The sequence below is a fragment of the Paramisgurnus dabryanus genome, chromosome 10, assembly GCF_030506205.2.
Source record: "Paramisgurnus dabryanus chromosome 10, PD_genome_1.1, whole genome shotgun sequence".
Classification (NCBI taxonomy): Eukaryota; Metazoa; Chordata; class Actinopteri; order Cypriniformes; family Cobitidae; genus Paramisgurnus; species Paramisgurnus dabryanus.
The window spans coordinates 8824926-8852656 of NC_133346.1; the positions used below are offsets into that span (position 1 = coordinate 8824926).

Below are 27731 nucleotides of genomic sequence, written 5' to 3' on the forward strand. Positions count from 1 at the left end.
TTCCTGCTCTTTACTAAACAATAATCAATGGCACCGGTCTTGGAGTTCAACAGGCATGAAATTGGCCGGTTCTTGCCCATGCAAACCCCAACCCTTTGAGTAAATAAGAAGGTGCTTTGTAAAATAATAGCTGAAATCCCTGTAAATTACATTTTGAGGTTAGAGAGCCCAGAGTAGCCAAGCATGGCTGTCTTAAGCTGAATTTTTTTTTAGGACTGTTCTGAAGAAATATTGATTTTCACACTTCCACACATCCAATACAGAGTCGAACTTTATGGGCTCTAGCGCTTTTGAATGTTTTGGTATTGGATTGCCGATAATCTTAGCACACGTTATTGGCCCGCGCCACTCACCCTTTAAAGGACAATCACCTTAATTGTTTGCAATGTCAGTGTGAGGACCTTAAAAGGTACAATATGTAATTTTCACAGCAAGAGGTCACATACAATAACAAAGACGTAGCTTGATGATGCTGTGAAGGAGCGAGGATCAATGGGACTTGTAGTCTTCACCTCTACTGTCAATGAAAAAATCTATGTAACGGGACTCACAAATCATGTTCATGGATGATGTAATGAAATCATTTCGAAATCGTTACATTATAACGTAACAACAACACAATGGTGTGCTAGACGCTACAACTACTATTTCCACATGTTAAACTCCGCAGATCGGTTAGCACACAACTGTTCTCGTGATATTTTGATGTCATACGGTGATCCGTCTGCACAGTGCCGCATGAAATGAAACACACCTATCAACATCGGAGCTTTTTGGGAATTGCGTAAATTTAGTAAATCTGGCCCTTAATATATATGCCAAAAAGCTTCAGTGTTGTTAAAAACTCTTATATAGACCGTTTGATCGGGCGCACGTGCACGGTGACGCGATTAGCGTCTGTCTGAACTTTACTTCCAGTTTCTGTTGAAATGGAACTCTTAAACAAAAACCTTGTCCAAAATAACAAATGTTTTTGGTTCCTATGTAATCTATGTGTTGTTTATTTCGCTTGTTATATAAATAAACTACTTTAAAATGACCACGAAAGCTGGGTGTTTATGCTGTTACTGCTGAAACCGTCTATACACTGGCCTTTGTACAGATCTAGTTATCTATCATTATCACTAATAATTAAGCAGTTTGATCACCTAAAGCTGTTTTAACCTGGCTTTTACCAGCGTAAACTAGAAGATTTGTTAGAATCACATTGTACCATTCAAAGTCTGTAACAGTCCTAATGGATGAAGCGCTGGAATAACAATACTATTGATTTACCAAAGTTCACCTCTCCCAGAGAGCATTAGTGAATAGAAGATTAATTACGAGCCATTTACTCATCAATTACTGACAGAGAGATGAGGGGTAGTTAAGAGAACATCCAAAAATACAGATATAAAGATGTAGATGTGATTATACAAGGGCACGAGATAATTCATGAGTTCCAAAATGTCAGAACCTAGCAAGTCTTTATGAAAATTAAAACATTAACCACACGTACAAATGCATTTAAATCACTTTGCATAAAGTAGAAAACTCGACACAAAGAGAATGTGCCAAGAATAGACTTGTTTATCTCAGACACACAATGCTTATGAAATAAAAAAGCCTTGTACAAGCACAAAAAGACTGAATAATACTGGTCTCTTTTTGACCCTTGCACCCGGACTGTGTTGTTGAACATTATTTTAGACATCAGCAGAATGCAGAAGCTGTAACAGAATTTAGACAGAACTAAACAGCCTCAACCTCAGTTAAAGGGTTAGTTCACCCAAAAATGAAAATTCTGTTATTATTTTCTCACTTTCATGTTGTTACAAACCTATATACATTTCTTTTTTCTGATAAACACAAAGGAGGATAATTTGAGGAATGTTTGTAAACCATAGGAAAAGAGAATAATATGAAAGTGAATGGGGCTCATGAAAAAAAATATCTTACTCTGTGTTTATCAAAACAAAGAAATGTATACAGGTTTGTAACAACATGAGAGTGAGAAAATGATGACAGAATTTTTATTTTTGGGGGAACTATCTCTTTAACCTCAATTACAGTATTAATCCCAACTAAACAGTTTGAAAGAAAAGGTTTAATATGTACTGTGTGTAATAATTATGTATATATAAATACAAACAGATGCAAGTATATATTTAAGAAATATTTACATGTGTATATACATTTTTATATTTATATATAATTTATATATAATTATAAATACTTAATAAATAGATTTTTTTCTATTAAAATTATACATGCATGTGTGTGTATTTACATATACATAATTATTATACATAGAACACAGACATATATAAACAAAAACTTTCATTCTGCAAACTATTAGTCGCGATTAATAGTTTTGCAGCCCTAGAACAGTGTTTATTTGTTTGTCTTGCTCCCTATGACAAATAGCGCATAAACTTTTAATTAAAAATTTTGGGACACACTTGACAGAATTTGTTTATTGTGATCATAAAACCATTTTATTTAAATTATAAATACTGAAAATTATTTTTTTGGACACTAATGATCTTCTCCACCAAAGTAAACTTTTCTTTGTACATTTTAGTGGCGGGATTTAGGCATGGGGACATTTTGCGGGTGATATGTTGTACCTTTTGTTGAATGATTCTTTGGTTCATAACCTCCTATTCTGAAAGTTTGATCATTTGTGACATGTGCAACAGATGCATATGGTGTCAGACTCCTGTACTGTAGTTCAATAAAAATTCAGATGCTCTTGTAAAAATATTTTAGGTCAACTTCTGGCACAGCTTTTTAAAACTAAAAGTCATCAAATCCCCCAATAAATCAGAGATCCAGCTTGTCACTGAAACACACAAGTGGCTTTGCTGTCATCAGTATTAAACATGTTATTGCTGAGATTGTCTTTATAAAAGTTAAACCGAGTGCATAATGTTGCTTTTTTAACAGTGAGGGGATGGTTTAGGTGGGTTAGGGGGACACTGAAGGGGGGGTTGCCCAGGGCACCATACAGTACATACACTAGAGTACAAGAACCGGCACTGCCTACTCTCCCATGGCATCTGCGCTTACTGAGAATCCTTTTTTTATATTTTGCTTTGGTGTACAACAACAACAACCATTTAAACAGTATCCATACAGTAATACAGTTCATTTTCAAATATTACACCACGTCAGGCACTAAAGCTGTTGCAAACAAATGATTCATCCACCGGGTCCCATTTCTCCACCCACCCTCTCCAAATAATCAATTACATTCCAGACAGACAATGGTTTTTGGAAGTGAGCTAATTCATCTCGAAACAAAACAAGCCACAATAATGAAAGGGGTAGAATCTGATTTGCATGGGTTTTACTCTGCTGAAAAACAACTGCAGGCATACGGGCAAATCAAAAGTGTTCTTAAGTGCTAAATTACTCGGATAATATGATAAACGTAGCAAACCACACGTCAACGCCAGATGAACATCTGATTTTCTCAGGGTTGGTGCTAAATCAATTGATTTATCGACTATACATTCATGGTTGGGGTTTGGACTGAGGCTTCTTGGGGAAAATTTGCATTTAATGTGACGGCGAAGGAGAAAAAGGCTTGAAAGTGAACTTATCTGTGCTTGCCCACTTTAAGTGCAGAGAGACGGTAGGGCTGCTTCAAGAGCATTGATCCTCGACATACAAAATCCATTAGTCGAAATTAGGCCAAAGCCTAAAGGTACCGAGAGGCACAGGAAAAATTAATTCCCCTTGTATCGAATTTCTACCTTCCATTGAGAATCTCAATTATAGCACAAAACACCTCATGAGCTGTCCGTTAATATTTAGATATTTTAAATTTTTCATTTTGTATGAAGAGGTTGGCTGAAAAGAAAAAGCTTCATTCATTAGCTGCTCTAAATGCTCGCCTATGAACCTAATGATGTTAACTGTAAAAGGAAGAAATGGTACAAAGCGAAACGCAAGGTTGCCTAGCAACCGTCTATCATACAATACATTTTATATTTATAAATATTTGCCAAATGCCAAAGCGACTTCCAAGTGCATTCATGGTATACCTTTTTTAGTATGTGGGGATTGAATCTTATAACCGCTACGCTGCTAACGCAATTCCCTTCCAATTGAGCTATACAGGGAGACAATGCACAATACACCATGTCGTCCCCGATTTCCATTTTTGGCAATGTGACTGTCACGCTAAACATATGACATGACAGCGAGAAATGCGAGTGGAGAGCGGATACTGATCGAGTTTTATGCCCTCTGCTGCGAACTCAATGCTCTCCAGAGCAGAACCTTCACTGCAGCAAGAGAAAATATCTGGAGGAGTCAAGCAGGTTTGAAAGCAGTCCAACAAAATGTTTTATCTTGACACCAAATATGACGCAAATGGAAAGCAATCGTAGAGACTAAAGAGAAAACAGAATTGGGGAAAACGTTGAACAACAAGGGAGGGTTGAATAAAGAAATAACAAGAAAGAGCACGTGGGACATTTCTGTACACAATGAAATCTTGCCAGGCAGCCCCTGCGATCATCGGCCTTTGCCTTTACGTCTCTATCTAAACAACACAAAGGCTTTTCATTCTGTTGTTGTATTACGTCGCTGTTTTTTCAATGTTCAATGGGTTGACTTACAATATTTGCCGAAAATACCCTTACAAAATTAACTATTGTTTTTGTAGCACAACCATAGTTTTTTTTGTGGTAACTATGGTTTTACTATAGTAACTATGGCTTTTTGTTTTAACTACTGTATAATGATTCGTTGAATATATTCGAGTGAATATTTTTATTTATTTATTATTTATAAGTGACTTTTTAATTTAGACTCTTAGGGCCAGATTTACTAAACAGGGCAAATTAGCGCATGAGCGCAATTCCAAAAATGCGCTGATGGGAGTGGTGATATCTGCGGGTTATTTACTAAAAAAGCGCTAATTAAATAACACAGGCGCAACAGCTGATTTCCATAATGACCAACCAATCTACTAAGAGCAGCGCAAATTAGCGCATGGTTGCAAATAAGCAGAGATGATGCTCCTGCAGGTGCATGTGATATACAGGCCGATAAATAAAGGCAGAGAGACGCGTGAACTTATCTGGTAAAATGATCCTGGAAATCCTCTCCCTTCTACCATGCAGTCTCTGATTTCTGCGATGTCTCCTCCTAGCAACAACAATTGCAGCCATTTCGAGCGCAAAATGATTTAAGACATGCTTTTTTTCGGCGTTAAATAGACGCGCAAATGCCATACATAACACATGCGCAAACATTAGTAAATCGCGTTGCGTGAATCATTTAAATAGTCTCCTCCCAAAATGTTTGCGTCTGAAAGGGAAACTCCTAGAAATGCATATGCAATCAGGTCAGTCGCAAAAAGAACTAGACCACACCTTTTCAGCGCTAATGATCCACTGCGCGTCTTTAGTAAATTCCGACATCGCTATTTACCGCCAAAATGATGGTTTACGCTGGCGCAAGCGCTTAGTAAATCTGGCCCTTAAAATGAGATTTGTACCAAAAAGGTACCCAAATACTATCTAGAAACAAAGCACTTAAATTAATGAACTTATTTATCTTTTTATTTAAATATATATCAATAGAACCATGTGATGATCTTTTCTTTTTCATTAATATATATCAATCTGTCTATCAATCCATCTACATGTCCATCTATCTGTCTATCAAGTCATCTATATGTCTCTCAATCCATCTATCTGTCTCTCAATCCATCTTTTTTTCTACTAATATCTTCCTATCTATCTCTTTATCTATCCATCCATCTATCTATCTCTCAATACATCTTCCTATCTAGCTCTTAATCTATCTCTCCATTTATCCATCCATCTTTCAATCCATCTCTCAATCCATCTTCCTATCTATCTCTTAATCTATCTCTCCATCTATTCATCCATCTATCTCTCAATCCATCTCGCAATCCATCTATCCATCCATCTCTCAATCCATCTGTCTCTTAATCAATCTTTTTATCTCTCAATCCATCTTCCTATCTATCTCTTAATCTATCCATCCATCTATCTCTCAATCCATCTATCCATCCATTCATCCATCCATCCATCCATCCATCCATCCATCTCTCAATTAATCTATCTGCTTCTCAATCAATCTTTTTATCTCTCAATCCATCTATTCATTCATTCATTCATTCATCCATCCACGTCTCAATCCATCTTCCTATCTATCTCTTAATCTATCCATCCATCTATCTCTCAATCCATCTATCCATCCATCCATTCATCCATCCATCCATCTCTCAATTAATCTATCTGCTTCTCAATCAATCTTTTTATCTCTCAATTCATCTATTCATTCATTCATCCATCCATCCATTTCTCAATCCATCTATCTGTCTCTCCATCTATCCATCCATCCATCCATCCATCCATCCATCCATCTCTCAATTAATCTATCTGCTTCTCAATCAATCTTTTTATCTCTCAATTCATCTATTCATTCATTCATCCATCCATCCATTTCTCAATCCATCTATCTGTCTCTCCATCTATCCATCCATCCATCCATCAATCTCTCAATCCATCTATCTGCTTCTCAATCAATCTTTTTATCTCTCAATCCATAGATTCATTCATCCATCTATCCATCTCTCATTTCATATATCCATCTATCTATCCATCTATCTATCTATCCATCTATCCATCCATCCATCCATCCATCCATCCATCCATCCATCTATCCATCCATATATCTATCTACCTATTCATTCATCCATCTCTCAATCCATCTATCTATCCATTCATCCATCTATCTCTCATTTCTTATTTCCATCTATCTATCCATCTATCTATCCATCCATCTATCCATCCATCTATCCATCCATCCATCCATCCATCCATCCATCTATCCATCCATCCATCTATCCATCTATCCATCTATCTATCTGTGTCTCAATCAATCTTTTTATCTCTCAATCCATCTTCCTATCTATCTCTTAATCTATCTCTCCATCTATCCATCCATCTATCTTTCAATCCATCTCGCAATCCATCTATCCATACATACATGCATCCATCCATCTCTCAAACCATCTGTCTCTTAATCAATCTTTTATCTCTCAATCCATCTATTAATTCATCCACCCATCCATTTCTCAATCCATCTATCTGTCTCTCCATCTATCCATTCATCCATCTATACATCCATCCATCTATCTATCTCTTGATCCATCTATCTCTCATTTCATATATTCATCTATCCATCTGTCTATCTATCTGTGTCTCAATCAATCTTTTTCTCCTCAATCCATCGTCCTTTCTATCTCTTAATCTATCTCCCCATCCATCCATCCATCTCTCAATCCATCTCACAATCCATCCATCTCTCAATCCATCTATCTGTTTCTCAATCAACCTTTTAATCTCTCAATCATCTCGCAATCCATCTATCCATCAACTCATCCATCCATCCATTTCTCAATCCATCTCTCCATCTAGCCATCCATCTCTCAATCCATCTATCCATTCATACATCTATACATTCATCCATCTATCTCTTAATCCATCTATCTCTCATTTCATATATCCATCTATCTCGGTCTTAAAGATTTACTTTAGTGGGACAAACAATTCTGGCACTCTGTTGGGTCACAAAATCAGTTAAAAATCCCTGGCAGTGAGAATGCATCTTGCTTTTATCTCGGATATCAACAGATGTGCCATTTCTATTCACCCTACAGTAACTGACCTTTCAACAGGCCAGTGACTTTGAACACCAAGATCTAACGCTGGAAAAGCTGTAGAGCTCTGTGAGATCGTGGTACAACCAGCACCAATGGACATTAACATCAAAAAGTTTTTATTAAAGTGACAGTATAGTTCTGTCCCCAAATCCAGCTGCCTACCAAAAAAATGTTTTACTGTAGGTATCATAAAAATGCTCCAAAAGGGTGATTAGTAACATGTTACATTCTAAAATTCTACATGTCTTGGCCAAAATCTTAGGCAGTACCATGTATATACTTCACAATTAATGGAATCCCAGAATGCACTGCAACAAGCTTATTTAAATATTTCTACATGTATTGAAAATAATCATTGCATAAATAGAATATCATAGTAATTAAGAAGAATAATATTTTGTACTGAATATCCTTTTTTATTCATATAGAAAAAAAGAGAGATCTAATCAATTCAAAACAATTAATATATGATTCAAGTGCCCCATGGATTTTATGCAACAGAGCTATTGCATGGCACACAAACTTGCCACCTACAGTATCCAGATGGGTGATTTCCAAGGTTTTATCCCCCACTGTAGGTACTGCCTAAAGACAGCTGGTGGGCTGCAGACAGGTTTTGGACTTTTATTTTTACTACATATAAAAAGAGAAATACTGAGTTTAATTTGATCAGATTACAGATGAGTAACTGGTGTATCTGCATGATGACATCTACAGCAAAAGAGGCCGATCCAATTGGCTTAAGAATATTATGTAGCAAACAGCAAAAGAAACTTTTCGTTTTCCTATGTTTCTTTATTTTACATCTTGAACTTTCATCATTTTAAACAACCATTTCATCATTCGATCTCACAGAGCAAGATATGATTTGTTCACAAAACGTTTCCTGGGCCTATTTAAAATATAAACTGAAAAACATCACATTTTTAAATACAATTCTACCATCTTCTACCTTTCCATTACCACCTGCTTTCATGAGGATGGTCTGACCCTGTTCACACCCAGCTGAACCTATGCAATTAACACTACAGCTCGAGTGTGAGCAGCACGACCTGTAACAATATCACTTTACAACTGAGAAACAAAATGAGGAGTGTAGGCCACACTGTAAGAAGTGAAAGCTGCTCTACAGTACTTAAAAATAATTTACTTTAATTGTTTAATTTTAATATTTATACTAAAAACTAAAAACCCACACACATACAAAGTTTTTGGGAATGTAGGGATGAAAAAAACATACTTTAGATCAATGGTTCTCAAACTGGGGTCCGGGGCCCCCAGGGGGGCCACAAGATGGTGTCGGGGGGGCCTAGTTTTATAACATTTTACAAAATACATTCATTCATCATGAATTCTGTGTAATTAAACCTAAAAAAATAAGGCTACTAACCAACAGCACTACTTTGTATAACTTAATATGTTTTGTTTAATTAAAATGTTACATTTTAGAACAGTTTTTGTCATAAATTTTCTTTGGGGGGGCCGCGAAGGAATGCACCGTACACAAGGGGGGCCGCACTCGGAAAACGTTTTAGAACCACTGCTTTAGATTGTCTAGGATTATTTAGATTTGTACAAGTAGAAAACCCAATCGCCCCAAAACACTCTTACATACGCCGCTGTATATCAATGCTGGAAACCAACCACAAACCATATTTCCCTTATATTTTTTTATCTAGTTGTATATACTTACTGTGGAAGACATTAAAAGTTCCTGCCAAGAAAAGAATATGAAACCTAAAGCAAAATAACTACTTTCTGATGAAACGCAAGTCTGATTTATCGCCTTACCCAGAAAAGATACTTTATTTGGTGCAAGAGACCGAAGGTGTGAGGAAACCTGTTCCAATAGACCACTGAGCAAGTAATTATGCACTTGCAAGCTTAGCAATCCCTCACAAAGAACTGAGCCAAAAGAAGAGAAGGCGGCAATTGGCACGAGTGTCTCTGGGTTTGGCACAAAGTTCAGCGTTGGCGTAGTCATTGGAAAGCTGCAGTCTCCCATCCTTAGGACAGGGATTCTGTGACCTTCCTGAAAAAAAACTACTGTATTATTTTTTACCGCGGACCTGGCAACGCTGTCTTGCTTTTAACCAAGCTGGTCGTGCGTGTCCTCGATCCGATAGTAGGACGGGAGCATGTCGATCAAATCGATTTCAAATCGATAATGAAATTTGTTGACAATGCATTTCATAATCGATATGTATCAATTAATTGTTGACTTCCTAAATATCAGTGCGTGTCAATTTAAACCTGTCATTTAGTTTTAATGACCCATAGACCATACCTTCAAAATAAGCAGGACAGAAGCGGTCAAAAGTGGACAAAAAGGATGAGGGAATGTTTTTCTCTCGTCCACTTGTGATCCGACTGACCATAATGCATCTTAATACCAGGTATAAACAGTGCCGGAGAGATATATTCAAGTAGCCTGAAGGTCGTATCCGAGTCTCTTTAGTTGTGCTGTATCTGTGGGATATCCTTCAGTTGAGTAGACTGACTGCAGACACTCGTTTTTTACATTCTCATTACGTTCTTCAGTCGCTTGCATTTGAGATTTTTGAAGGATTACTGCGACCTTACCACCTGCTGTGCAGTGCAGATTTTACCCTCCTTCCCTTTAGGCTACAGACATAATGCATTCATTTTATCGCTGCAATGGTATTCCGTACCGAACTTATTCAGGGTTTTCGGTGCGGTATTCACAATGACACGAATGATAACGTATCTTGATACATGCAGAATCTAAATTAAACCTGTCATGTCTCATTATTTTCTCAGCTTCTCACTTGTTTGAACACTGTGGCGTCTGTAACACTGTTCAGCTTCATTCCTCTTTTGGTGTTTGACTTCCCATAGTTAACAAGACACTTAGGGTGTCACACAAAAAGCTGATGACATGCCGAATACAGAAAACTAGACTATTCCTTAATTCGGCACACACACACACAGAGGACGCTTTCTTTGGATACTTTACACACCGGGATAATTAACTCTCAAACAGAGATGCCAGACACTTTATCGCTTTAACTAGGGCTTGAAACATGCTCTACAAACTCTAAACTGTATTGAATGCATCATTGTGTTTTCAGATGCAACAGCCACAAATGTAAATGTGTAACCAATGCATCTGTGTATGTTTCAGGCTTTTACTTTCTTTATATGGAAGTCGCCGCCATGTTTCTAAAGTAGCCCTAAACGGAGAAACTGTTCCACAGAGCGCATTTCATCCATATGACAACTCATGTTTGTCCTGTGCCAGCTACGGTAGCTTCTCATTGCTTTTCGAAATTGAGGGTTGTAATTCGCAATCTCACCATTAAAAAAACAACATTACATCTTTCTGTTGGGGGGATTAAAAACATATTCACGTTCAAAAAAAGTTTAGTCGAGATCATTATAACAATATTGGAAGCCACTATGTTTATAAAATAAAGAAGATGAATTTTGCATAGCTTTGCAGCCTTTGCAAGTTTGTGGCTCGCCCGCTATGACCCCATCACAGCGGGTCACTCTCTCTTCATCACGATCCTCCACAGGAAGTCATCAATCGACTCCTCTGGGATATGTGTTTAATCTAAATTTTCCGAGCAAGCTGTCCCTTGCGTCAGCCCAGACCGGTCTGTCCGGCAGTGACCCGTGTTTGTGCTTTTAGCGACACGTGGCTTTCGGTGACAGGAGGAGATAAAATTTTCCATTTCTGCAGTCGACAGAGGCATGTCTGAAAGAAACGTCGACTTAAAGAGTTTCCGCTCTGCGGAAAGAATGCACAATTTCATCTCAGCGGGATAAGTGACTTCAGAGACGCCAGGCGAGCAAGGTGATTTTAATGAGCCATTCTGAATGAATACACTTGAGCGCTGATAAATCGCTGGAAAAGGGAGGAATGCAGAATTTGTCTGTAAACAAGGAACGTCATGCTGTGAGGACAGCTGTCATTGGAGTGACAGTTTTAATAATAAAAACAAACACGCTTGTCTTCGCTTTAACTTCCTGCGGAAACTCCAAGAATGACAATTACGTACAGATAAATGAATGTATGAAAAGAATACATTTACTGGTTTTACTTTGACTTCTGCTCTCACATATAAAGATGCTATATAGTTAAAAGTAATATATTGACTAAACCAATTAATTGCCTTGTCAATAGAAAATGACTATTTAAAATATTAAAACATTTTAAGCATAATACTTTCCTATACATAAAAAACATTTTAAATGTATTTTGTTGCAAAAACTAAAATACAGACAAATAGACAGACAGACATCTCATAAAGATCTCTAGAGCTTCATAGATCATAGATTTGGATGGAAGGATAGATAGACAGGTAGACAGATACGGATGAATGGACTGACAGACAGCTAGATATCTCATAAATTATCCCAGTTTCATACTTTCATACAGATAGACGAATAAACAGATAGACAGGTACATATGAATGGATGAACAAACAGACAGACAGACTCTCATTGATACGGATGGATGGACAGGCAGACAGCTAGACAGACATAATCTCATAGAATATCTCAGTTTCATACTTTCATACAAATGGACAAATAGACATAGACAGGTACAGATGGACGGACAGATATCTCATAGATAATCTCATAGATTATCTCAGTTTCATACAGATGGATGGACAGACAAACAAATAAGATAGATAGGTAGACAGATATGGATGGATGAAAGGACAGACAGACGGATGGATAGACAGACAGACAGACAGACAGACACAAAGACAGACACAAAATGAACGGACAGACAAATAGATAGAAAGGTAGATAGATACAGAAGGATGGATGGATAGACAGACAGACGGATGGATAGACAGACAAATAGATAGAAAAGTAGACAGATACAGATGGATGGATTGATAGACAGACAGACAGATGGATGGAAAGAAAGACAAATAGATAGAAAAGTAGACAGATACGGATGGATGGATTGATAGACAGATGGACAGACAGATGATAGACAGAGACAGATGGACGGACAATAAATAGAAAGGTAGACAGATACAGATGATGGATGGATAGATAGACAGACAGATAGAAAAGTAGACAGATACAGATGGATGGATTGATAGACAGATGGACAGACAGATAGACAGACAGCTGGATAGACAGAGACGGATGGATAGACAATAAATAGAAAGGTAGACAGATACAGATCGATGGATGGATAGACAGACAGATGGATGGATAGAAAGGCAAATAGATAGAAAAGTGGACAGACACAGATGGATGGATTGATAGCCAGATGAATAGACAGACAGACAGACAGACAGACAGACGGATAGATGGATAGACAGAGACGGATGGATGGACAATAAATAGAAAGGTAGACAGATACAGATGGATGGATGATAGACAGACAGACAGACGGATAGACAGACAAATAGATAGAAAAGTAGACAGATACAGATGGATGGATTGATTGACAGACGGACACACAGACAGATGGATAGACAGAGACGGATGGACGGACAATAAATAGAAAGGTAGACGGATACAGACGCATGGATGATAGACAGGATAGACAGACAGACAGATGGATAGACAGACAAATAGATAGAAAAGTAGACAGATGGGTGGATTGATAGACAGATGGACAGACAGAGACGGATGGATGGACAATAGATAGAAAAGTAGACAGATACAGATGGATGGATTGATTGACAGACGGACAGACAGACAGATGGATAGACAGAGACGGATGGACGGACAATAAATAGAAAGGTAGACAGATACAGACGCATGGATGATAGACAGGATAGACAGACAGACAGATGGATAGACAGACAAATAGATAGAAAAGTAGACAGATGGGTGGATTGATAGACAGATGGACAGACAGAGACGGATGGATGGACAATAAATAGAAAGGTAGACAGATACACATGCATAGACAAACAGACAGACAGACAGATGGATAGACAGACAAATAGATAGAAAAGTAGACAGATACAGATAGGTGGATTGATAGACAGATGGACAGACGGACAGAAAGACATATTGATAGACAGAGATGGATGGATGGACAATAAATAGAAAGGTAAACAGATAGACAGATGGATATACAGACAGACGGATGGATAGACAGACAAATAGATAGAAAGGTAGACAGATACAGATGGATGGACGGACAGACAGGGATAATTTCATAGATTATCTTAGTTTTATACTTTTATACAGACGGACGATTAGACAGATAGACCGATACGGATTGATGGATAGACAGACAGATATATAGACAGATAGAAAGATACAGATGGATGGATGGATGGATGAACAGACAGACAGATGCTGGATGGATAGACAGACAGACAGAAAGGTAGCAAGGTACGAATGGATGGATAGATGGACGGACAGACAGATGGGGATAATCTTATCGATGATCTCAGTTTCAGTTTTATACTGATGGACGAATAGACAGATATAGATGGACAGACAGACAGACAGACAGATGGATGGATGATAGATGGACAGACAGACATTTATAGATTCGGATAGACAGATAGATAGACAGATATGGATGGACAGACAGACGAACAGCTAGACAGACTGATTAAACATGCATTAAAATCTGAGCTATGAAACAGCATTCTTGGATCAGTAAAAAACCTATGAAAAAAATGAAATGCGCCAAACTGCTTGCAAAGTCCCTGTTGAAAGCTGTACATCCCCACAATAGGAACTTGAAGTGAACAGAATTCATATGATCACACGATGAGCATCATGTCCCCAAGCAGGACCGCTCAGCCAGTTTATGCCGGTGAAAGGTGAGAGGACACCAGCGTATGACCGGCTAGCCATTAGCAAGCATTAGCCTTTGGACAGGACAAAGGCCCATTGAAGAGCTGCATTATTAGTGTAAGCCTTCAAAGGCTCGTGCAGTGGAGTGTCATGGCAGAGTGGGCTAATTACGTATTCGCTTGCCCGCGGTAATTTGCACCCATTGTGCGCTCGGGCTGAATCAAGACATGAGATCACAGATTAAACACTTAACACCAGAGAGGAGCTTTTCAGGACTATAGTGGAATAGAAGGGGGGAGATTATGAACAGAGCCGGAGCGAGAGAACAGAGAGTACTGTATGATTGGTAATGATAAAGCTTTTTCGATTTAACCGTCTTTCTTTAGTGGTGGTCTTTGCCTGCCGTCTGGATTGAGAGATTTTCCTGTTTTTCCTGTAGCATCGGAAGCTAAAATTAGCCAATCAGGAAATCATCCAAATTTATCAAAATTCAAACTTGTCATCCGTTTCACTTTTTCAAAAGTAAGGGCGAAAGGGTGTCGAAATGCCATGCCACTATAGGTATGGAAGCCACCATGCAGAACACATGCATGACATCACTTCCTGTTTTATCTGCTCTGTGCACTCTTCACAGATGTTCACCCTAACTGATAACCCCTGCACCATAACGTAGGGCTCTCTGGCTCTCCATTTGATCCCTTGGCACCTCCTGCAACTCCGAGTGTCAACAGCCGTAAGCTTCAGAGGCCGAGGACAAACAGGGCAGCCAATCTCCTGCTGTCAGACCGGCACATACACACGCGCACACACACGTGCTCTGATCAATGCGGAGAGCAGAGCGTCTTTGTTATCTGTGATTAGGTTTTCATGAGCAAAAGCCGCATCCTGTCTGGATGGCCATCTGGTCATTTACTCTCTATCTCTCAGAAGGCCCTGGGAAATGCAGTCCTGGGGTCCTGCGAACACCCCTGCCGTTTCTGCTTGGCTTTTAACTGCAGCCGCAGTCAATCAATATGTCAGAGAGGATCATCGTCATCATGAGCCGAAGAGTAAAACAGAGAGTGGATGCCTGAATCCATCTTCAGTTCACAAACAAATAAAAAGACCAATCAGGTCAGACGTTTTTGCATTATTGATGCTTCATTGACAGAAAGGAAGATATTTTGATGACTTGTAAAATGTCATCAGTCGCGGCCCAAGTACTGTTCAAGTTCACATCAAGCCAAGTTCACATAACATCCCCGGGATGTGCTCTTGATCTGCCTATTTTATCGAGGATGCATCAGGAGGTGACTTGTGGGGACTTATGACAGCCAAGTTTCCCAGAATGCATTTCACGTCAACGGAGTTTAAAACCCTCATAATATTAGAATTATTACTCCTTCTGTGTCATAAAATGAAGTTTTAAAAGCTAGTTGAAAAAATAGATGAATAAACTTCAAATCTCTGGTTAGTTAGTGTAACTAGCTCCTATATTAAAATTTCGACTTTTGGATATGTGAGTTCCAGGTGATCAGCGGGTGGTCAGCGCCGTGTACACCGCCCAAGAGCAGCCTCTCGGCAAGTCTTCTGAAATTTTCCGCTTTCTCAGTGCAGCCGCTTTGCCCTCCGGTGTCTGATGGTCAAACATGAAATATTCCCCCTATGGGTTTATTTAACTGGCAGTTTTTGGTTTCATCAATTTATTTCTTTTTATTATCTATATGAAGTTATTTGGTATTATCGTTTTGATGTTAAAGTTAGAAACTTAAATCACATGTATTTTCTATATAATCTTAACACTGCAGTAAATCACTGCATTTTACTTTAACTGGATTTTTTTCTGGTGTTTGTTTCATGTTGTACAAACATTTTGTAGTATTAAATGGTTGTGTTTTATATCATACTTCATTTTGTAATAAATAGCTAATCAGCAGTGTTGGGGAAAGTTACTTTTAATGTAATGCATTACAATATTAAGTTACTCCCCAAAAAAGTAACTAATATTGTTACTTTTCATGGAAAGTAATGCTTACGTTACTTTTAAGTTACTTTGGCGTTACTTTTTCTTACTTGGCTGAGGCTTGATCTCTTTCAGGCCTTGCAGGTGTTTTTTGATCGCAAAAATGTCAAGCTCTGGCCTGCCATCTCCGTTTCTGACTCAAACGGTTCCCGCTCAGGCGCACAGAGTGCGTAATCCTACGTTAATATGTTCAGTTTAATTTAGTTCATTATTTTATTTTTAAATTGAATTAACTAAACTGAAAAGTAGCTCACATTACTTTTTTAAAAAGTAACCCAAATATTAATGTGTACATTTCTAAAGTAATGCTTTACTTTACTTGTTACAGAAAAGTAATATTATTACGTAATGCACATTACTTGTAATGCGTTACCCCCAACACTGCTAATCGGCGTATGCACGTGTTGCCTTAACCACATATACATATTTACAAAACAAAAACAGATAGGGTACATTAAAATAAGAATAGCCAGGGCTGCACGTATTGGTTAGACCAGAGGTGCCCAAAGTAGGGCCAAAAAGTTGGCCCGCAATGACCTTAATTTTGGCCCGTCATGCCACGTGTGATAAGGAAAAAGGATAAACGCCATTAGGGCTGTCACTTTTGTGAAAAAATCATTTTCGATTTTTAATATATAAGTGTTCATTGAATCGATTGTAAAATCGATTTTCCATGTCTAAAAAGACGTTTCCATTTTCAACGCCAAATAACAGACAAATGTAAAGAGAGCGCCTGAAACGCACAAGTCAGCAATATTTCTTATTCATTGTCATTAAGTTTCGTGCAGAATAAAAAACAGCAACAGTAGTGCAACATTCTCTAAAAAAATATGCAGAGTGGACTGCTGCCATAAATGAAAAACATTACTGCGGGCTTCAACCGGCTGCTTTTATGATTTAGGCAATTCAAAAATTATTTTAAATAATGATTCGATCCATTTCAAACAACTGTTCAAAAATGAAACTTTAAATAGACTTACTTGAAGTTGAGAACATGCTGTGTATTTTTTTTTATTAAACGTAACCGACACTTAGGCGGCACTAGGCAGGCATAATGAAATGCGCAAAAAGACTAGGTCCATTACAAATTATTGGTCAGGAAAACAAGTCGATCAACATTTTAGGGGTCAAGAGCAGAGCGTTTTTCATTCACTATATGTCCATCTGTTGAGAAGACGCACTCCGACCGCACTGATGTCCCAGGGAAACTCGGGTACTTCGTTGCCAGCTGCGTATTTCGTACTGCCAATCTTCCATCACAAAAGCGGGTCGCTGTCAGCTCGCAAGGGTGGCTCCTTGCCATAACTCATCATCTCATGTAAGGTCACAATTTCGACGCTGTCTCGTGTTGCACAGGTTTATTGACGTTGTCCTCCATTTTCTTTGCAAAACACTAGATGCAGCGATTGAAAGCGTGAAACTATAGGTGCGTAAAATTGCTGGGTATTTTCTGTCTAGCTTTCGCACACCTACTGCACTTTCGGAATTCTTTATTTTCTTTTTCTGCTTGTTTGTGAGTTTTGTTACATCTATATTTTTAACTGTTTAATTCTTTTAAAATTAATAGTGTACATATTTGGTTAAAATCGATTGCCTATTTTCGTTTTCGAAACTTTTTTTGGTTGGTCCGATCGATTGTGCAATCGATTTTCGAACGAAAAGTGACAGCCCTAAACGCCATTGACCCAGATGTTCATATTTCTAATAAAAAATTTTCTAAAATGTAAAAAAATTTGTTTAATTTGTAAATTACAAAAATGTAAATTAAATTAATTAAAGTGAAAACATTTGTTTATGTACATCATGCATACTTGAAGGTGTATAGCATGCATCACGAAACTCAACGAACTCTAGTACTATAGGCTAATAATGGAGAGGTCGAAGCAGTGGCAGACAGACATAAGGAAATTTTAAAATGTTTCGCAAAATGATTTTTTTTTTTACAACAGTTATCTTAAAACTGCATTAGTTGCATAATGCATAAACAGAGTAATTTTTGCTTATTTGTTTTTTAAATATTACAAAAATTATAAATTAGGAGAATCAGGGCAACTTTAATTTTAAAATACACAGCAACATTTACTTTCAGCCCACGGCCCTCAGTCAGGTTTGATTTTTGGCCCTTGGTAAGAAAAAGTTTGGGCACCCCTGGGTTACACTGAATGGTGACCTCAAGTACTCTGCTGTTCCATTTGCAATATAACCGGACTCGCGTCCTCCCATCCTCGAGAGTTTGTTCTTCTAAGTCTGAACTTGCAAGTCCGATCTACGAAGTACCCAAGTCCAAACTTGCGTTTTTGGTATTGAGAAACAGATTCTGTGTAAATCCCGAATCGATCGGAGAACACGCGGCAGTGATCAAAGTCAGTCAGTGCTAACACGCTGCACTTTCTTTCTTCCACTTTTTTAAACATGAACCGTCTTTTTACTGTATATCTAAAATGTTTGCTCAGAGAGCACAGAGATGGTAGCAAATAAGTAATGCTAATGTCAACCCATTGCACTAAACGAGCAATCATTATTATAGTGCAAACATTCCTTATTATGTAAGCTAAAAGTCACCCATCAAAGTGACAACACGTAGATTTTTGAATCTGGAATAATGAGTGGATTAAGCTCTTAGAAAGGAATAATATGGATATGGATTGCATGCGTATGCAGGCAACTTACAAAAGAGAATGCTGCTAAGGTAACACAATGTTTTATTTTCACAACTTGTTTACTGATGTAATAGCAATGTGTTGGTCCAGCCAGCTATCTAATAATTGGGGTTTTAGTATTACATTTAAGGCATATTTTTGGTTCTGTAAATGTCAAGGTCGGATCTCACTGGAGCAAGTTCACACAACAAGTTAAATATTTTTTTTTGTATGGTGAATCTGGTGGTGTGTTTTATGACGGCTTTCCTAAAATTATTTCATATTCTATTCCCAAAATAAGAAATATCCCAGTATATCACCTTGCTTACAGTATCACAATGTATTGCACTGAATCGTATTGCAGCCCTTGCACCGGGATATGTACTGTATCGTATTGCCAGATTCTTGCCGATACACCACCCTAGCAACTACCCAGCACACCCTATTAATGCCAGGCCACTTTAAAATCTAGTTCAAGATAAACAAGTCGTCCTAGAAAAATAAAGCACCTCTACTGCAATCTACTACAAGCCTAATTGGTCAGATTATTCATCCTCTGTGGTGCAATGAAGCAACCTAAACGCAAACGCTAAAACTCTGTATAGGCACTTGAACTCAGCAGGTGAGTCCATTCTGGTAATACTCCTTGTAACAACTGCAAAGTTATAGCAACCGGGCTCACACAAAGCTCAAGTAGTGTGTGCCCCCACATCAAGGTTAATGAACTCACTCTCACTCTCTGCTTTGTGGCTTTATGACTTCCCGCTGCACCCTCGATTGCTTTGTATTAACAAAGAGTGTAAAACGAAAGACCAAAGCCTCCACACACACACACAAACACACACATATACACAATGGCTCTGCTGTCGCTGGTGCTGTGTCACCGTTTCTTAGATTAAGAGGAAGAATAGCCTTCCTGGCCACTGAATACCGCAGTAATGTATCAATGGCGAAAGAAGGAAAGGTTTGAGAGAGAGAGAGACAGGATGCTACAGAGAGGAAGGAATCCCCTGTAGAAAAAATGCGTGTGCCATTGTTTCAACCAAATATCCATCATGATAAAATACTTGATTTATTTAGCAATTTATACATGAAAGCATTTAATTTCCTTAATGTGATGCATTTGTAAGTCAAACAAAAAAAAAATCACTGGGAAGTAATTGGAGGGTGGAGTATGGACGATATGGCCAAAATCTCACTAGTTACTGAACATTTACACCATGCGTTACATACACAAGCACAGACACCAATACACAAACACCTTGAGTATTAATCTAAATAACCAGAAGCAATAAGAAAGTCTTAGTCTAACCTCTTTCTAAGTGACATCATAAGTGACATCATATTAGCCCAAAGCTGACTCAAAGCTATATAGTATGTATACAATATAATGCTGTAGGTTTTATAAACCAACATGTATGTCCACACACATTCACACTCACCCACAAACATGCATATTTCTATTCCAATGTAAATCTGGTTTGAAGGCATGAAACATCAGATGAATTTTGGACAGAAAAATGCATGAGGATGACTCACAAAGATGAAGGAGAAAAAGAGATCGAGAAGGCCAAGAAAATATACCCACTCATTTTTTTATCAGCGGCAGGCAAAGGCACCGGTTCCAATCAGACCTGATTACACACAGAGCCCAGGGCCTCGGCCCCCAGGCATCTGTCAGTCATACTGAAGACCCCAAACTGAGGCAGCCATGCATAACTGAACAAAATCGAAATGAAGAGTGAGGGGAGAGGGTGCACTTATATCGGAGGGGATGCGAGATTATTTGGCAAGGAGTGCGTGTATGCTTAAGACCTGCAGACAAGAGATCGAAGTGCGCATTTGTGTGCCACTGTATCTATTATGCAAAGAAATGGCTTTCTAGATTAAGAGCATCACGCTGAGCTCCATAACCTTCATACAATGGTAATTGTATTTGAGGATGAGGGCCTAGTAAAAAAATAAGTAGATAGAGTAGAGGGTGAAAGAGAGAGGAAGGTAGGGAGAGAGAGATAGAGACGCAAAGAGAGAGAGAGAGAGAGAGAGAGAGAGAGAGAGAGAGAGAGAGAAACATGCACCTTGATGCAGTGTATAAATTTCCATTCATTAAAGCTCCAAACTACAAAACTCAGGCAGTCATACCATTTATACAGCATAGTAATCATAACCCTCGTCTTAAAACTACCCACAACACGCCTTCTTAATAAAGCAGAGAGATGTGATTTCTTCTCAATGATGCAATACAAAGCACAAAGCACACATTTTTCTGGTTGAAAAAGACATCATCTGGTGCTTAAACCATTTAGGATTTTTTGGACACCAACACCATAAAGGTTAAAAAAAATGATTCTGCAGCACAATGCAACCTACAATCCAGATGTTAAACCAACGATATAAAATGCAAACTACTAAAAAATACACAAATCTGCCATAACAGCTCACTGTCTAGGCCCCGCCCTTAAGTTCCTAATTGCCACGCTCAGATAACAGTGCAAGCATCTGGATCAATTTTCAGATGTAATTAACCCCATAATTACTTCATTAAACCACAGAGGGGGTTTCACGAAGATTGGCGCAAGTTGACGCTGGTGGTCTTTCTGGTGAGGTCCGAAAACAAAATCTTTCTGTTTCATTCACCATTGAGCTTCCACAGAGGTAGCATCTCTTTTTAACATGTCTTTTCATTTAATAGGGCGCAGAGCCGATCCACCCTATACGCAGGCTACGTGAGCTGCGTAGGGCCCCACACCCCCTTCTTCTTAACTTCATGCAGCGCTGCACAGACCATGACATCATTGTGCCATTCGAAATGATAACAAGCAGTCTGATATCATACTTTAATACAGTTGTCAGTCCATCTATGCAGCTCCGCATGCGGTTGACACGCCTATCAACATGCGTCTTCATTCGGATATTAAAGCTATCCGCCCGTGGCGGGAAAGACAAGCGCCATAAAGGTGAAGTAAAAAGATTAAAAACACAAAAGTCCTATTTAGCCTTGAATAAGCCTTTGATTTATAACAAACACTGCAGTCCAAATCCCTAGAATCAGTTTTAGTCCAGTGTGTTTTATTAGATATAATAATCAAAATCTTTCATACGTGTCAAAGAAAAATAAACACATTTTGTCATGCAAGATGTTGTGTGACTCCTGTTAGCATTTTAAAAAAAAATGTACATTAGGTCTAATGTTTGCATATTTAGAGAATGATTTATGTATTTTTGTGTGTTTATCTGTGCAGTCTGATCATGCCTTAGTTTTTAACCAATTGGAAAATTCAACAATTTGCACAAGTAGATTATATACAAAGTCAATTCAAAGATGTGAATAGACGTGAAAAGAACTTGTGCGGGGCGATGCGAATGACAAATTGGGTGGTGCGATTGCCACGAAAACACACACTATTCGCCTCAAACGCGTCTGTGCAAATTGAAAATATTCAACTCAAGCAAAAAAGTTTGCATGACACAAAGATAAATCCCACGAGTAATCTAGAACGAGTAACACAGCATAAGTGTCTCTCCAACACATACCAACATACATGTCTGTCTCTCCAATTCTCTACTAGTTTCTTTTGTTGGCCCCTTTGGGTCTTGAGGCTGTTTGCTTGGCTGCCTCTATGTGATCTTATTGACTGTGTCAGCAACTGTGGGGAAAACAGGAACAGTCAAAAAACGTCTTTGCAGGACGTCTTTGCTTAGATGCGATGCTGAGATAAAACCACATGAGCTGCAGTGAAGAAACACAGACGACTAAAACACAAATTAGATGCATGTAAAAAATTCTAGTTTTTTCAATGCTGAATGGTCTGATTCTGAAATTAATTCTGCAAGCTTGACTATCCGTGTATTCTGTCAAAAGAAACCAAAGGGACATTTTCAAAACTACATTAAACGTGTACTTCATGTCCGAGCTGAAAGCTGTGAGGATAAGGACGCTGCGAGGCAGGGCTTTTAGGCAACGGTGAACTCTTTCAAGCTGCGGATCAAAGGTGCTCCAAAAATCACGGCAAACTTGTGAGATGTAGTAAAACATCAAAGGTATCTTGTAGGGCTGTGAATGGTTTTAAGAGGGATGCAGTAGATGCTTTTACTTATCTGTCAATTTGAAAAGCAATACATTTACATTTTTATTTTTAAATAAAAAATAATCACTGGTTTTCTTCAATTAAATGGCATTCCATAGATTATTGATATAATAGAGAATATCTCAATGGATGATAATAATATATCAGTAAAAAAACACACACAATATGTGCTCACTAAAATTATAGTCAAAGTGACCTACTTGTTTTTACAAAGATTGTTATCTTACAATTAAGCAAAGTATATAGCACAATGATGCAATTGCCTCTAGACAACCACCACCGGTTGTTAACCTCCTCCAAACCATGTAGCTCATAGCAGCAGCTGTAACCATGGTGACAGGGCAGTTCAGGACTAGAACAAGTTTCAAGGTGAGTCGGGACGCAGCGGTGTACTGTGGTGAGATAGATTGTGGTGTCTCCGCGCTACATGGAAGATACGAGCGCGCCTCGATGCTCAGGAACACACGCAGGTGCGCTGTCGGTTTAAGAAAAACGAGGCGGGGTGATCGAGATGCGAAAGCGTGCAGCAGGGAAAGCGATGGCGATAGGGTGCAGACGAAGAGCAGATTCCCAAATCTCAGTTGTGATGGGAAGTTGATGACTGTGATTTCAAACTCACTCAATTCCTGCCTCAATCCATCCCTGCAGCTTTACCTCAGGCATAGAGGCGGAAGGTAGGCCTACGCAAGGCTGTGGAAAGCTTAAAATTCCCAAGGCCACCTACACGACTGTCTACTGCTTATAACTGCTGGTCTAGAATCAGTTAAAGCTGAAAGCCTAAGGCTGCAGTGCATAACTTTTTTGGTTAAATAAATTACAATTAGTGAAACAATCAGTGTTCAAAACCATCTCATTTTGTAACGCCAAAGGTTGTTTCTTAACTAAATGTAAACTGCAATTTTATGTTTCAAACAGAGATGGTGATATATAGAGGTAAAATTACAGAATGCGGCTTTAATCATAATTTAACTCTTTCCCTGCCAGCACTTAAAAAAAAAGATGCCAAAATTTGCTCAAAATTTTGTATTTTTGAAGAAACCTAACCATATTTGAGAAGTGATAGAAAGAGAAGACATGAAGGTACACATTTTTGTTTAAAAGCAGAAGGTCTGTTCATTCATTTGATATATTGTATGTTTATATATATAATGAAGAACATTTTCTGGAAGGCATTAAACTTTGTGAAAATCAAAAATAATGGCGCTGGCTGGCAACTTTTTTTAAAAAGCTGGCGGGGAAAGAGTTAATAATAGATTGTTATGTTTATGCAGTTCAGTTATTAACGTAAACCCATTTTGCTGCATTCAGTAAGATACCATCACTCATTGAAGTCTGCTGTCGATAAACACGTTGTGCATATATGCTTAAGTATTTATCAATATGATTTGAGCATCCTTTTGGTATGTGATTGTCTCTGTGTAACCAACAATTCAAACAATTTAAGTGCGTTCTATGCAGTCTTTTGTGCTTGCTTTATTACATACTGACAAAATCTCAGCAGAATCTCTACTGATAATTCGTCCAATTAAATCGTTCTGTACAGAAAAGATATCATCCACCCTATGTTCCCCAATCTCTAAAAATCTTTATGAAAGATTTACTTTATGGCTTCCCCCCACACATCTCCGCCTTCGGGTTTTACGGAAGAGCTTCTGCAGGTGCTCTTAGTAAAATCGTGTCCTCTATAACTGAAAACGAGGCAGTAAAATACAGACCACTGGCTTTTTACCGTTTCATGAGGCAGGGAATGATGATTTTCTCTCTCATAGGGGAGTTCTCGTATCTGACGCTCTGTAAAGGTCACCTAATGCCTTCCTCTTCATGTTTTTTTGGAAAAAGAGAGGCGCACCGAACACCGCAGTATGGATTGAGTCGCTTTTAACTATGTTAATGAAAGCAAGTAATCACCTCTCAATGTCCTTGAGCATTATATACACTGCGGCAGGCAAATAACTTATTACAGAAACTGCTCTTATTTTAAAATTATGCTATAATTACACTTTCCCTTTTTTGCTTACTGTCAAAAGGAAAAATTACCTGAAAGTAAAACTAATTACTCAAGCAAACAGAGATATTATACTGTATATAGGATTTAGCATGAATTTACTGTAAAATTCACTTTTTAATCCACACTTCTGGTCTGACTTCCTGACATCAAACTTACTTCAATGTCAATGCGAGTGATGTAAGGTCAAATGTAAAGACGCGTTGAAGCGTGTCTGGAGGTCTCGCGGCGCAAATGAGGTGTTTAGCCCGGTGCGGTAGACGCAACTCCGCCCCGTTCGTGCGTCTAGTTCGCACGAAAGGCGCGAATTGAGCGTTGCCGCGAGTTGAAAAATGTCAACTTTGGCGGAAAAACGCGCCACGTTAACCAATCAGGAGCTTGCTATGGTAGTGACGTGATTACAGGAAGCGTGCAGAGTCGCAGAAGCCCCTCCCATGACGCAAATTTCCACGTGAATGTCTTGATGACTAGAATTTCACGCGCGGCTTTCAAGCGCAAATTAAGCGAGTAAACTCAAAATGCGGCTGGTGTGAACCCACAGTAAGACCGCTTTCAATTCAGAATGGTAAAATCATGTAAAAGAACAATTGGTTCCAAATACTGGTTTCATTATCACTAAATAAAAAAATTATAAAACATGATATAGATCCGATCTCTAAAAAAAATGTCAATCTTTCACATACATCAAATCCATTAGTGAGATCTCAATTCTCACCAGCATCTGCCTAACATAAGTTTTTTTTAACCAAGATCTGCAGCTCTGTAAATATATATATAGTCAAGATAAAAGCACACACACAAAAATAAAAAACACAGTCCGAGTCTGACACAACCTGACATCCATTTTTCCCCTCATGTGCCCTTTATAAAACCATGAAGGGCAAGCAGAAAATCCATCTTGCTATTTCAGCATTGAAAAGGTTGATGGAAGCCTATGAAATTTATGGGTGGCGACAAATCAGCAGCTTGCCGTCTGTCATCTCTGTTAGACAATAAATGAGGTCTGGGTATCCTTGAGCAGCGATGTGGCTGTACGGCCAGCCAATACATTTCAGTTGTTTCAAAATTATTGAAACAAATGTCTGTAACAGCCACCAGGCATAAATAGTCATGAAAACCTCCTAAAATGTTGTTGGTTACATAACTACATATTTTCTATAATATATTTAAAAAAATATGGCTAGATGATTTTTTTAAATGGTTAGTTTTACCCATATAGTCTAAGTGAAACATTGAACAGTGAAAAAAGCACTTCAATTCAAGCTCTTCATTAATGTCAAGTTATCTTCATACTACAGTGGATGGTATTCTGGTAAGAGAGGGTTTTAGAAGATCTTAGTATCAATCATCATTAAAGCTACAGGCCTCCGCTTCCAAAATGCCAATTCCTATCATATTTAATTGGCAGTTATAAGCGTGGCAGGTTAATAAATAGTGATAAGAGCTTAGCCTAGGGTCTGACACTGTCATACACTTGAAATCCCTGTGTGACGGGAGTTTGATCCCAAAGTCCCTCTTTTCTTATTTATTATATTACTATTATTAAAATTTTATTGGAAACATTGCAGGTATCCAACCTTGGGGTGTCAGTGATTACACACAGAACAAGGATAAATACTCCGTTCAATCATTCTATGTCACCTTTAATGTTATAAATAGTTTAAGAGATATAAATGGCTTCAAAGCAAAGATAGTGAAAAATAAGACTGTGGCATAATTGTGCCAAATGACAAAACAAATATAGCAGTGATCTAAAATTAGCCTATTTGAAGAATCCAGACTGCAAAAAAAAACTAGCTAGACAGATTTAAACATATGAAAGGTAATAAAAACATAATTTAAGTACAATGCATAATTCTTTGATTTTTTTTAAAGGAATAGTCTACCCTTTTGCCATATTAAACTATGTTATTACCTCAACTTAAACGAATTTATACATATCTATCTTTTTCAATACGTGCACTGTACAGGGCGTCGTGAATGTGTTAGCATTTAGCCTAGACCCATTCATTCGGTACCAAACAGAGAAGCCACCAAACACTTCCGTGTTTTCCCTATTTAAAGACTGTTACATGAGGAGTTATACTAGTAAGTATAGTGCCACAAAATAAAACTTTTTTTTGGTCCCATAGGAATGAATGGGGCTAGGCTAAATGCTAACACATTCATAACATGCTGTACAGTGCACGCATTGAAAAAAGGATAGGTATGTATTAATTTGTCTAGGTTAAGGTAATAACATAGTTTAATATGGCAAAAGGGTAGACTATTCCTTTAAAGTGCAATAGTTGTACTACAATGACACTAAGGAGCAGTTCACATTTTGCATCTAAATCCGCGCGGGAAATGCGACCATGCGGTTGTCCTAATTTTTTGCAACTCGCTTTCAACGCGGTATTCTAAAAACTTGGATTGTTTTAACCGTGTGTGTGCCGCAACCGCATCGCTCTTTATTTGAGCACGCTTGTCGCGAGTCTACATTCAAAATAACGTATTTGCGTGTGTTGTTGTTGTTGTACCATGTGGGTGTCAAACGCAAAACATTCCC

General features: G+C 38.2%; 1 protein-coding gene across 20 annotated transcripts in view; it reads right to left on the reverse strand.

Annotated features, from left to right (window-relative positions):
- Window positions 1-27731, reverse strand: part of nbeaa (neurobeachin a) — a 140187-nt gene that overhangs the window by 79261 nt on the left and 33195 nt on the right. The window lies entirely within an intron of this gene.